General features: G+C 42.9%; 1 non-coding gene across 1 annotated transcript; it reads right to left on the minus strand.

The window, feature by feature from the left end:
• Positions 1–202: 202 nt before the first annotated feature.
• Positions 203–309, minus strand: LOC127109471 (small nucleolar RNA R71). Its single transcript, XR_007796752.1, has one exon. It is a non-coding gene; the product is annotated as a small nucleolar RNA R71 (small nucleolar RNA).
• Between the last annotated feature and the right edge of the window lie 10,721 nt (positions 310–11,030).

The raw sequence follows: 11,030 nt of genomic DNA on the forward strand, positions 1-11,030 counted from the left end.
ATTTAAAAGTTTTTATCCAACTAGACGACACCTTTAAATCTAACGGCGCTTCACCCGATGTGATCCGTTTAAGATTATTTCCTTTCTCCCTCAGGGATAGAGCACGTTCGTGGCTAGATTCACTTCCAGCTAATTCAATAACTACCTGGGAAGACATTAGGAGATTATTCCTTGCTAGATATTTCCCCCTAGTAAGACTGTTGTTTTTCGAAACCAAATAACTAGATTTGCTCAAAACCAAGGAGAATCGCTTTTCGAAGCTTGGGAGAGATATAAAGAGCTATTAAGAGTCTTCCCACACCATGGCCTAGAGCAATGGCTGATCGTTCACACCTTTTACAATGGACTCCATTATAACACCAAGATGAGCATCGACGCCACCGCAGGTGGTGCGCTGATGAACAAACCTTATCCAGAAGCTTGTGACCTAATTGAGGATATGGCCCAAAACCATTATCAATGGGGAACTGAACGAGCATCAATAGAGAAAAAGGAGACCCAAGGTGGAATACATGAGGTGAGCTCTCTAGACATGATGCAGGCGAAAATGGACGCTTTAGCCCTTAGGATCAAACATATGTCTACAAACACTAACACCGTAGTAGTAGTCCACACAGAGTACGAACTATGTGGATCTAAAGGACACGAATCGGCGGAGTGTAACTGTCGCATTACGCGAAAAACCGGCGGGAAAAACGAAACAACAAAGCCGCCACCGTGCGTTATTTATCCCAAAAGAGGGAAAGGAAACGCTCGAAGTAAACCTGGAAAAGACATGGTCTCGCGACCAAAGAGAGATGGGACCGGGAGTCGGTTATGCGAAGGGAAGGTATTAGCACCCCTACGCATCCGTCGTACTCGACGGGATCCACGCACAAAAGAATGGATAAGGTTGCTAAAAACTGCTCAAACACCACACAAGTCTGGAAGGAGAACACAGAAAGGACGGAAGAAAAGGACTCGGCAGGATATCGCATCCTGGGCCTACGTAGTCTGTCAGGCACAGACATCAGAGTCGACCTAGTTCGGGACAGGGGAAACATGCTCGCTAGGATGTCGCATCCTATGCATACGTATCTTCTCTGACCGGAGAAGAATCAGAGCACTCGTAGCTCGGCCAACGCACGCCAAACAAAACCCACACAGGAAACCGACTGCCAATCGCTGGACTTACGTCAGACTCCAACAAGCAAACTGGACACAGGAAACCAACTGCCAATCGTTGGACTTACGTCAGACTCCAAACGCACACAAAAGGGGTTGAAAAAGACAAAGGGAGCCCGGAGAGATCAGCTCATCTCCTGCCTACGTACCTCATCTGGTATGAGGATCAGGGCGACATAGTTCCCCTACGCAGGGAAAGAACTTCTATCTTAACCAGAGACTGGGAAATGACAACTAGAAGGGAGACTGACTCGAGCCTAATAGTTATCATGCAAATCCACCATGGTCCTAGGTTAAGGTTTCTATTCTAACTTGCACAGGAAGCAAGCTATCCTAAACAGCACAGTCAAGCAAAAGCACAAGTAGCAATTAGCACACACTATATGCAATCAGAAGGCTCACACAAGGCTAGGCTTTAGTCAAGGGGTCATGTCAACCTCGACAAACAAGCCACTGGAAAAGGGTGTGATTAGCTCTTAACCCTAACATTGAGAGTTAGGGTGAAGCAGATGAAATAGGAAGTGAGGGTAAGACCTCACAGCTCTTATCCCTGGCCTGGGAGAGCTTCTGACAAATGAAAGTGTGGGAGTCCAGAATGTGGGACTCTACTCCACATGACTGACACAACTGGATCTTGGGTTTTGATTCAAAGTGCATCAACACAATGGTGTGAGCAGGATGAATGACACAACATGACTAGCAAGGGATGGATTGCACATCCCTTGTATCTGCCAATGCCTCTTCACTTAGGAGGTCTTTGTATATACAGGGCACAAAGATAAGCAAACACAAGCATTGCCTCTTAAGGAGGGCTTCAGACAGGTGCCTGTCCACATAACAGGACAGGTCTTCCAGACTACATGAAGTCAGAGAGTTATACCTAGGTGGTAAGCAAACCACAAGCCAAGCTAAGCAACTCAAGCAATGAGTTATAGCTACTAAGGTACCTGAAAAAAATCTAAACCAATCAGTTCACAATTCAAACAAACAGACAACAGTCATCAGCAGTCAGACAGGTAGACAAAGCATCAAAGCAACAATTAGCAAGGCACAATCCTAAGTGAATTTGTTCTCAAGGCCTACAAAACAACACAATGTTAGCCAACATCAACCAATTAATCAAACTCAAATGAATGAGCTACTCCAATCATGGCAATGGGCATCTTAACCTGAAATCCACAATCCAAACAGTGAGTCCAAACCACTAGGTCAGAGCCTAGGGTCAAAAGAGGGTCAACAAGTTAAAACAGAACTTCAAATTTAACATGAATCATCCTTATCCAATCAAGAACAATCCTCAAAAAGTCCCATATCAAAATCATTAATAATATTCATTTCATGAGCAAAACATGGCAAGGTATGCAAATGGTGATCACATTGAGACATCAGAAGAAACAAATGCACATTAAATCAAAAATGACTCAAATAATCTTGGCAAAATTCATGAGTACACTAGACATATAGCATGGTCATCACACAAAAAGTCAGAGGCATTGGACATCATTAGGCTTGGCAATCACATAGCATAAGACAGACAACCAAATGTGTGACACAAATTGTCACACCAAGTTAGCATGAGCATAAAACAGAATAGGAGCATGGGAAAAATCTCAAACCAAAACCAAAATATCACTCAACATGTCTAGAAATCACACACAAAATTTCAGAAGCATTGGATAAGAAACAAGCATTTTATGATCAAATGAATAAGGCAATAGCACAAATGGACACATGTTCAATCACCCTAGGACAAATCAATTTTTTAATCAGGCACAACTTGCAATTCAATAATCATAAAAAACTAGACAACATGAGGAACACAATGCAAAAAATTGGAGATCAATTGGATTAGTTTTCATTTTTAAATGATTTTTTGAAGCTTGGAGAAATTTTGAAAAATGAAAATGGAGCCAAGGTATGAAAATGTGAAGGAAAAGTAGAAAAATGCAAGGCAATTGGAAAGTGACTTCGCCCGGTATCGAACCAGGGACGATTTTGAATCCTCAAATGCGCGCTTCCAAAATGCTGGCGTTTTGGCATTGAACCCTAAGTCATGCAGCGTATGAATTTCGTAGCTAATTTGAATTTTCCTAGCTAAACTGTAGCGAAACCGTGGCCAAATCTGGGAATGCATGAACTTCATGCATGGAGGATGAAGATCATGAAGATCTTCATACGATTTTCCAGATCTCAAAAAAATGTTCCAGAAATGAAAAATGAGCATAGCAATCGGTTCATCATCACACATACATCAAGGATTCACAAACAAATCATGCAAAAACAACATATCCAAGCCAAATCGAAGAAAAGAAAGATTAACATCAAAACTTCAATTGAACATATCTTTGCGTATAGTGCACCAAATCACATGATTCAAAGCTCAAATTCATCAGCATGCTTAGATCTACAATAATATGGCCATGGATTTCAAAATTAAAGAGCCCGAAAACTCACCTTCTTGATGAGCAGAACTGGATTCGCGTGCTTACAAGCCTTGCAATGACTTAATTCCTTTCCACAATGCTCATTGAAGTGCTAGATGATGAATTTGAAGCTCAAACACAACTGAATCCAGCAGATTTTGGAATCACCATGGAACCTCCAAGCTTTGAATCTGAACAAAAGTGCCACGATTTTCCTTGAATTCACGTTCAAATCTTCTCAACAATGCTTCAGGATGATGAATTGATCAATAGGAAGTGTTCTTGTTGAAGAATTTGGAAAAACGTTTGAGAGAAAAGTTTTGAGAATTTTGTGATTCTAGATCTGAAAATGTGTTAATGATGAAAACAGTTAGGGTTAAGTATATATACCTCCTACTAATCATATTTAGATCATGTTTAAGCCAAAGCCAAAGGTGATTAGCAAGTTGGAAGGTGTTTGTGCAAAAATGATTTTTTTCACTTCATGCACCCCATGCACGTGAACAGTGCATATTTCTGGCCCAAAATTCCTTAAAATGAGTCCATGCACACTTGTGAATTGGTCTTGTATGCTCATGACCAATCAAAAAGATGTTATGCAATTTTCTTCCAAAAACTTCATGAATAAACCAAAGGCCATGCAAATGAAATTCATGTAAAATGATGGTATGCTTGGAAAATACATGTTATAAGGATCAAAATGCAAAAAGAACCACTCATTTTGGAGTTTTGGTTTGAAAGTTATGCTCATTTGAACTTTTGAACACACTTTTCCATGATTGGACCATAACTCCTCAACCACACATGAGAAATTCATGATCTTGGACCTTTTGGAAATGGGAGAGAAAGATCTTCAACTTTCATGTTGGACAAAAATTCATTTGAAGCTTTCTTGATGATGTAATCCTGAGTTGAAGTTGGTCCAAAACCTTTCCATTTTTGGAAAGTTCAAATTACATGTCACTTGCTATTTTTGGAAAATCTTGATCTGACTTCAAATCCTTCAATGTTGATGTTTGAAATGTCAAATGAGACTTGTTTGCACATGAATGAGGCATCTCTAACCACTTCCCACCTTCAAATCCACAGTTGACTTTGCAGTTGACTTCTGTTGACTTTTGTGGGCCTCAGATGATTTCCATATGGACTGATGAGTTCTGAGCCTTCAACACTTGGCCAAACTACTTCCCAATGATCCCTTGGGTCATGTGAACTCAATGGAACCACCCTAGGGCTTTGATCTCATGACAAGTGCTCTTGTTGCCTTGCACAGTTAATCTCCTGACCAGTCTTGCCTGATGACATGTGATGGACTATGCGATGACAATGCAATGTTAATGTGATGTTAATGACCTAAAAAATGAAATGTATATACATATGAGGGGTGCAAATTTTAGGTACTACAGCTGCCCCTATTCAATCAACTGGGAACCTGAACGGATGAGAGCAACGACTGTCAGACCTTCAGGGTAAACAGGGATTGAATACCAAAGAACCGTAGAAATTTGCACTCTGCGGGATATGATACCAAGATAAGCCAAGCCATTTACCGATGGCGGCTGCACAATAACTTCAGGAAAGCGAAACCATTTACCGATGGCTGCTGGGAAACAACATTCAAGGGAAGCAAGGCCATTTACCGATGGTGGCTTCAAAGCAACTTGATATTTACCGATATCAACTTCAGCAAGACCATTTACCAATGGCTCTGACTGGGGATTCGATATTTACCGATATCGAAGAAAGCGAGGCCATTTATCGGTGGCGGCTAAACTGGGCATTCGATATTTACCGATATCGAAGCGAGACGAGGCCATTTACCGATGGCGTCTCCACCTGGGGGAGGACAAAGATATTTGCAACTGGAACCAGACAAGACGTTTACTGACGACTCTACTGGGGATCTCTGGCTGGGGAACAACCAGACATTTACCGATGACTGGGATTAGACTCGATGTCTACCGACATCGAAAGATAATGTTCACCGACATCAAACAAGGACGACCAGACACTTACCGATGACTGGGGAAAAGACTCGATGTTTACCGACATCGAAAGATGATGTTCACCGACATCAAACAAGGACGACCAAACATTTACCGATGACTGGGGAAACGAGATATGCAACCAGACGTCAACGGACGAATGGGAAAAACTCCACGTTTATCGACACCAACGGAGAGGTGACTTTACTGGGAAAAAAGCTAAATACAACCAAACGCCAATGGACGATTGGGAAAAACTCAACGTTTATCGACACCAACGGAGAGGTGACCCGACATCAATAGATGAATGGGAAAGGATACCACTATACGTCAACGGACGAATAGGAAAAACTCAACGTTTATCGACACCAACGGAGAGGTGAACACTTCACTGGGGAAGGAACAAGATGTTACGAACATCGAAAGATGATGTTTACCGACATCGAAAAGAAAGAACCAGACATTTACCGATGACTGGGGTGGGACTCGATGTTTACCGACACCGAAACAATGGTGTTTACCGACACCAAAGAAAGGACACACACACGGGTGCAGACATGACACTTACCAGTATCACAAGAATGACATCTTCATACGTCACGTCAAGGCTAAACACTTGCTGGGGATCTCACTGGGGAGAATCAAGCTTTCCTTTCACGGACGGGTGAGGAAATAAATCTCTCTGGGGAATTATCAATCCTGAATGCTGTCAAGCGCAACTGTAGCAAACGTGCCGTACAGGTATTGAACAACGATCCACCTCTGCCGGGGATATGGTCTGATTGGGTCTAACACATGAATGAATATGTTTGAATTTTTCTATGGCATAATGCTCCATATGGAATGGAAATGCTACGCGATTTGAGGATGCAATGATTACTACATGCAAGATGCAAATGATAAAAACTCCTGCTGGGGAGCCAACGGATTGCTCTGCTGAGCACACAACGGAATAAATTCCCCAACTCTGTGGGGATTAACAATCTTCAAACTGACTGGGGATAAACCCACTTCCAGGCCTGCTGGGTAGTTAAAAAAAATCCTTATACCTGTTGGGGATAGAATAGCCTTCGATCTTGCTACTGAGGGACACGCTATCCACAGACGCCTCTGCAGGGGAAAATAATCTTGATAGCTTTCAGACTAGCTTGGGGAATCATCCTCAATCTGGCTGAGGAATCCCTGATCTTGACTATGCTGGGGAGACAAGTCCTGAACTTGCTTCAACTGCTGAGGAGACAAGTCCTGAACTTGCTTCAACTGCTGGGGAGTGTTGACAACATCCTGAACAAACCGTGGCTACTGCTTCAGCCAGGAACCAAAAGGTGATAACCTGCAAACAAGACAAACATGCCCCAGGGGATTGCATGGACAAGATACGCTCAAGTGTCCTTAACATTCAAAGTGATTTTCAAATGTTTTATCTTTCTGCACGTTATTGTCTAGCCTTCATGTTTTTATATGCAATGTTTATCAAAAATTCGGACGTTTTTGCAAACAAAACAGTAAAGTAAAAACAAGAGAGCAATTTATCTAAATAACGACTTTTATTGATTGAAAATGGGCCTGAAAAGGCGAATACATCGGGAAGCAATTCCTAGGAAGAGGTAATTGCGCACAAAAGGAAAAATCTATCCTAATGGCAATGTGAACACGACGTCCACTATTTCCCAATTCTGTTATGACTCACAGATCATCAAATTCTCCCCAAACTCCTTGCTTTCTGAGAAGAATGACTGGACCGATCATACCCTTCGAGATGGTAGACGATGAAGCGCGCTGAAGTACAGATAACTCAGACTGTAGTCTTCGCTTTAATCCCTCTTTTGCCTGGATCGCCCTTTCGGGTTTTCAATCCACCGGGATACCCATTTTTGCCTAAGCCGCCCTTGCGGGTTTTCGACTTACCGGGTGTACATATTCTTTTCATTCTTTATCCCTAACTTTTGCCCGAACCTTTTTTCTTTTTTTTTGGTTCGCCGGGATGCCCTTTTTTGCCTGGACTCTTTTATTCTTTTTGTCCAGCGGGTCAATTTATGCGAAGTATTTTTTGACTACGTCTGAGTTAACAGGGGACGGAAAATCTTCACCATCCATAGTTGTAAGCATCAAGGCTCCACCGGAGAAAACCTTCTTAACAACATACGGACCTTCGTAATTAGGAGTCCATTTGCCCCTGTTATCTGTACCGGGAGGAAGGATCCTCTTCAAAACCAGATCACCAGTCTGATAGCTTCGAGGACGCACTTTCTGATCAAAGGCTCTCTTCATCCTTCTCTGATACAACTGCCCATGGCACACAGCTGCTAACCGTCTCTCTTCAATAAGGCTCAACTCGTTAAACCTTGTCTGAATCCATTCAGCTTCGTCAAGCTTGACATCCAACAGAACCCTCAGAGAAGGAATTTCCACTTCAACAGGTAGGACCGCTTCCATACCATACACAAGGGAGTAAGGGGTTGCCCCGGTCGACGTACGTACTGAGGTACGGTACCCATGCAAAGCGAAAGGCAGCATCTCATGCCAATCCTTGTACGTCACGACCATCTTCTGCACAATCTTCTTAATATTCTTGTTTGCCGCCTCTATAGCACCATTCATCTTCGGTCTGTAAGGAGAAGAATTGTGATGTTCAATCTTGAAATCTTTGCAAAGCTCTTTCATCATCTTATTATTGAGATTCGAACCATTATCAATGATGATTCTCTCAGGAACCCCATAACGACGGATGATTTCCTTCTTAATGAACCGGGCAACCACTTGTTTGGTAACGTTAGCATAGGAAGCTGCTTCCACCCACTTGGTGAAGTAATCAATCGCAACCAGGATGAAGCGATGCCCATTGGAAGCAGTAGGCTCAATCTTCCCAATCATATCAATGCCCCACATGGCAAACGACCAAGGCGAATTCATGACATTCAGAGGGCTTGGCGGTACATGCACCTTATCAGCATAGATCTGGCATTTATGGCACTTCCGAGCGTACTTGAAACAATCGGATTCCATAGTCATCCAGTAATAACCGGCTCTCAACAATTTCTTAGACATTGCATGACCACCAGCTTGGGTACCAAAAGATCCTTCATGCACTTCTTGCATCAACATGTCTGCTTCGTGTCTATCCACGCATCTGAGCAGAACCATGTCAAAGTTCCTCTTGTACATCACATCATCCTGATTCAAATAAAATCTTCCAGCTAGCCTTCTCAGGGTTTTCTTGTCATTCTTCGACGCACCTTCAGGATACTCCTGGCTTTTGAGGAAGTTCTTGATATCATAATACCACGGCTTCTCATCCACAACAGACTCGGCTGCAAACACATACGCAGGCCTCTCGAGTCGATTCACCGCAACATGTGGCACATGATTCCACCAATGAACTTTGATCATAGAAGACAACGTAGCCAAGGCATCAGCCATCTGATTCTCATCCCGGGGGACATGATACAACTTCACCTTCTTGAAGAACGTCAATATCCTTCTGGTGTAATCTCTGTAAGGAATCAAATGCGGCTGATTGGTATTCCAATCTCCATTGACCTGATTAATCACTAGAGTGGAATCACCATATATGTCCAGAGTTTTGATCCTTAGATCGATGGCTTCTTCTATCCCCATGATACAAGCCTCGTACTCAGCCTCATTGTTGGTTACGTCAAAAGTCAGCCTGGCAGAAAAAGGTATATGAGCCCCTTTTGGATTGATAAGCACTGCCCCAACACTGTTGCCATTCACATTCATAGCCCCATCAAACATCAATGTCCACTTGTCATCAGGATCCGGTCCTTCCTCGACAAGAGGTTCTTCACAGTCTTTCATCTTCAAATACATGATGTCTTCATCAGGGAATTCAAACATCATCGGCTGATAGTCATCAATCGGTTACTCGGCGAGGTAGTCTGACAGAATACTACCTTTGATGGCCTTCTGTGACGTGTACTGAATATCATATTCTGTTAGAATCATCTGCCAACGGGCAACACGTCCGGTGAGATCCGGCTTCTCAAAGATGTATTTTACTGGATCCATCTTAGAAATCAACAAAGTGGTATGGTTCAACATATACTGCCTCAGTCGGCGAGCAGCCCAGGCCAAAGCACGGCAAGTTTTCTCAAGCTGTGAATATTTGATTTCACAGTCGGTAAACTTTTTGCTAAGGTAGTATATGGCATGCTCTTTTCGACCAGACTCGTCATGCTGTCCCAATACACACCCCATCGAGTTCTCAGTCACTGACAAGTACATTATCAGAGGTCTCCCAGGAACTGGAGGTATAAGGATTGGAGGTTTCTGTAAATACTCTTTTATCTTGTCAAAAGCTTTCTGACAGTCTTCATTCCACCTGATTGCTTGATTCTTTCTTAGCAATTTGAATATCGGTTCACACGTGGCAGTTAGGTGAGATACAAACCTTACAATGTAGTTCAATCTCCCTAAAAACCCACGAACCTACTTTTCTGTTTTCGGTTCAGGCATTTCTTGTATAGCTTTTACTTTTGCTGGATCAACCTCAATCCCTTTCTCACTGACAATGAAACCCAACAACTTCCCGGATCTCACTCCAAATGTACACTTGTTCGGATTCAGCCTCAGTTTGAACTTTCTCAGTCTGTCAAACAACTTCTGCAGATTTACCAGCTGCTCCTCTTCTGTCTGCGACTTCGCAATCATATCATCCACGTACACTTCAATCTCTTTGTGCATCATGTCATGAAAGAGAGTCGTCATAGCCCTCTGATAGGTAGCACCGACATTCTTCAGCCCAAATGGCATCACCTTATAGCAGAACGTGCCCCAAGGTGTAATGAATGTCGTCTTTTCCATGTCTTCTGGCGCCATCTTGATCTGATTATAACCAGAAAAACCGTCCATGAAAGAGAAAACTAAGGATTGAGCCGTATTATCAACCAATACATCAATGTGAGGTAATGGGAAATCATCTTTCGGACTCGCTCTATTCAAATCCCGGTAATCGACACACATCCTGACTTTGCCATCCTTCTTCGGCACGGGAACAATGTTGGCCACCCACGGGGGATAAGTAGTCACTGACAGAAAGCCCGCATCCAACTGCTTCTGAACTTCTTCCTTGATCTTGACCGCCATATCAGGACTAGTTCTCCGAAGCTTCTGCTTGACTGAAGGACAATCTTCTCTTAGAGGTAGCCTATGCACCACAATATCGGTATCCAACCCAGGCATGTCTTGATACGACCAGGCGAATATCTCCACATACTCTCTCAGTATCTCAATCAACCTTCTCTTGACGTCTTCCTTTAAAGCAGCCCCGATCCTGATCTCTTTTCTGGCGTCCTCAGTACCAAGGTTAATAATCTCCACCTCCTCCTGATGAGGTTGGATGACCCTTTCCTCCTGCTTCAATAATCTGACCAATTCTTTAGGGAGTTCACAGTCTTCCTCACTCTCCTCTTCAGCTTGGTAGATGGGATTATTGAAA

This window comes from Lathyrus oleraceus, chromosome 7 (assembly GCF_024323335.1).
Source record: "Lathyrus oleraceus cultivar Zhongwan6 chromosome 7, CAAS_Psat_ZW6_1.0, whole genome shotgun sequence".
In the NCBI taxonomy this organism is placed as follows: Eukaryota; Viridiplantae; Streptophyta; class Magnoliopsida; order Fabales; family Fabaceae; genus Lathyrus; species Lathyrus oleraceus.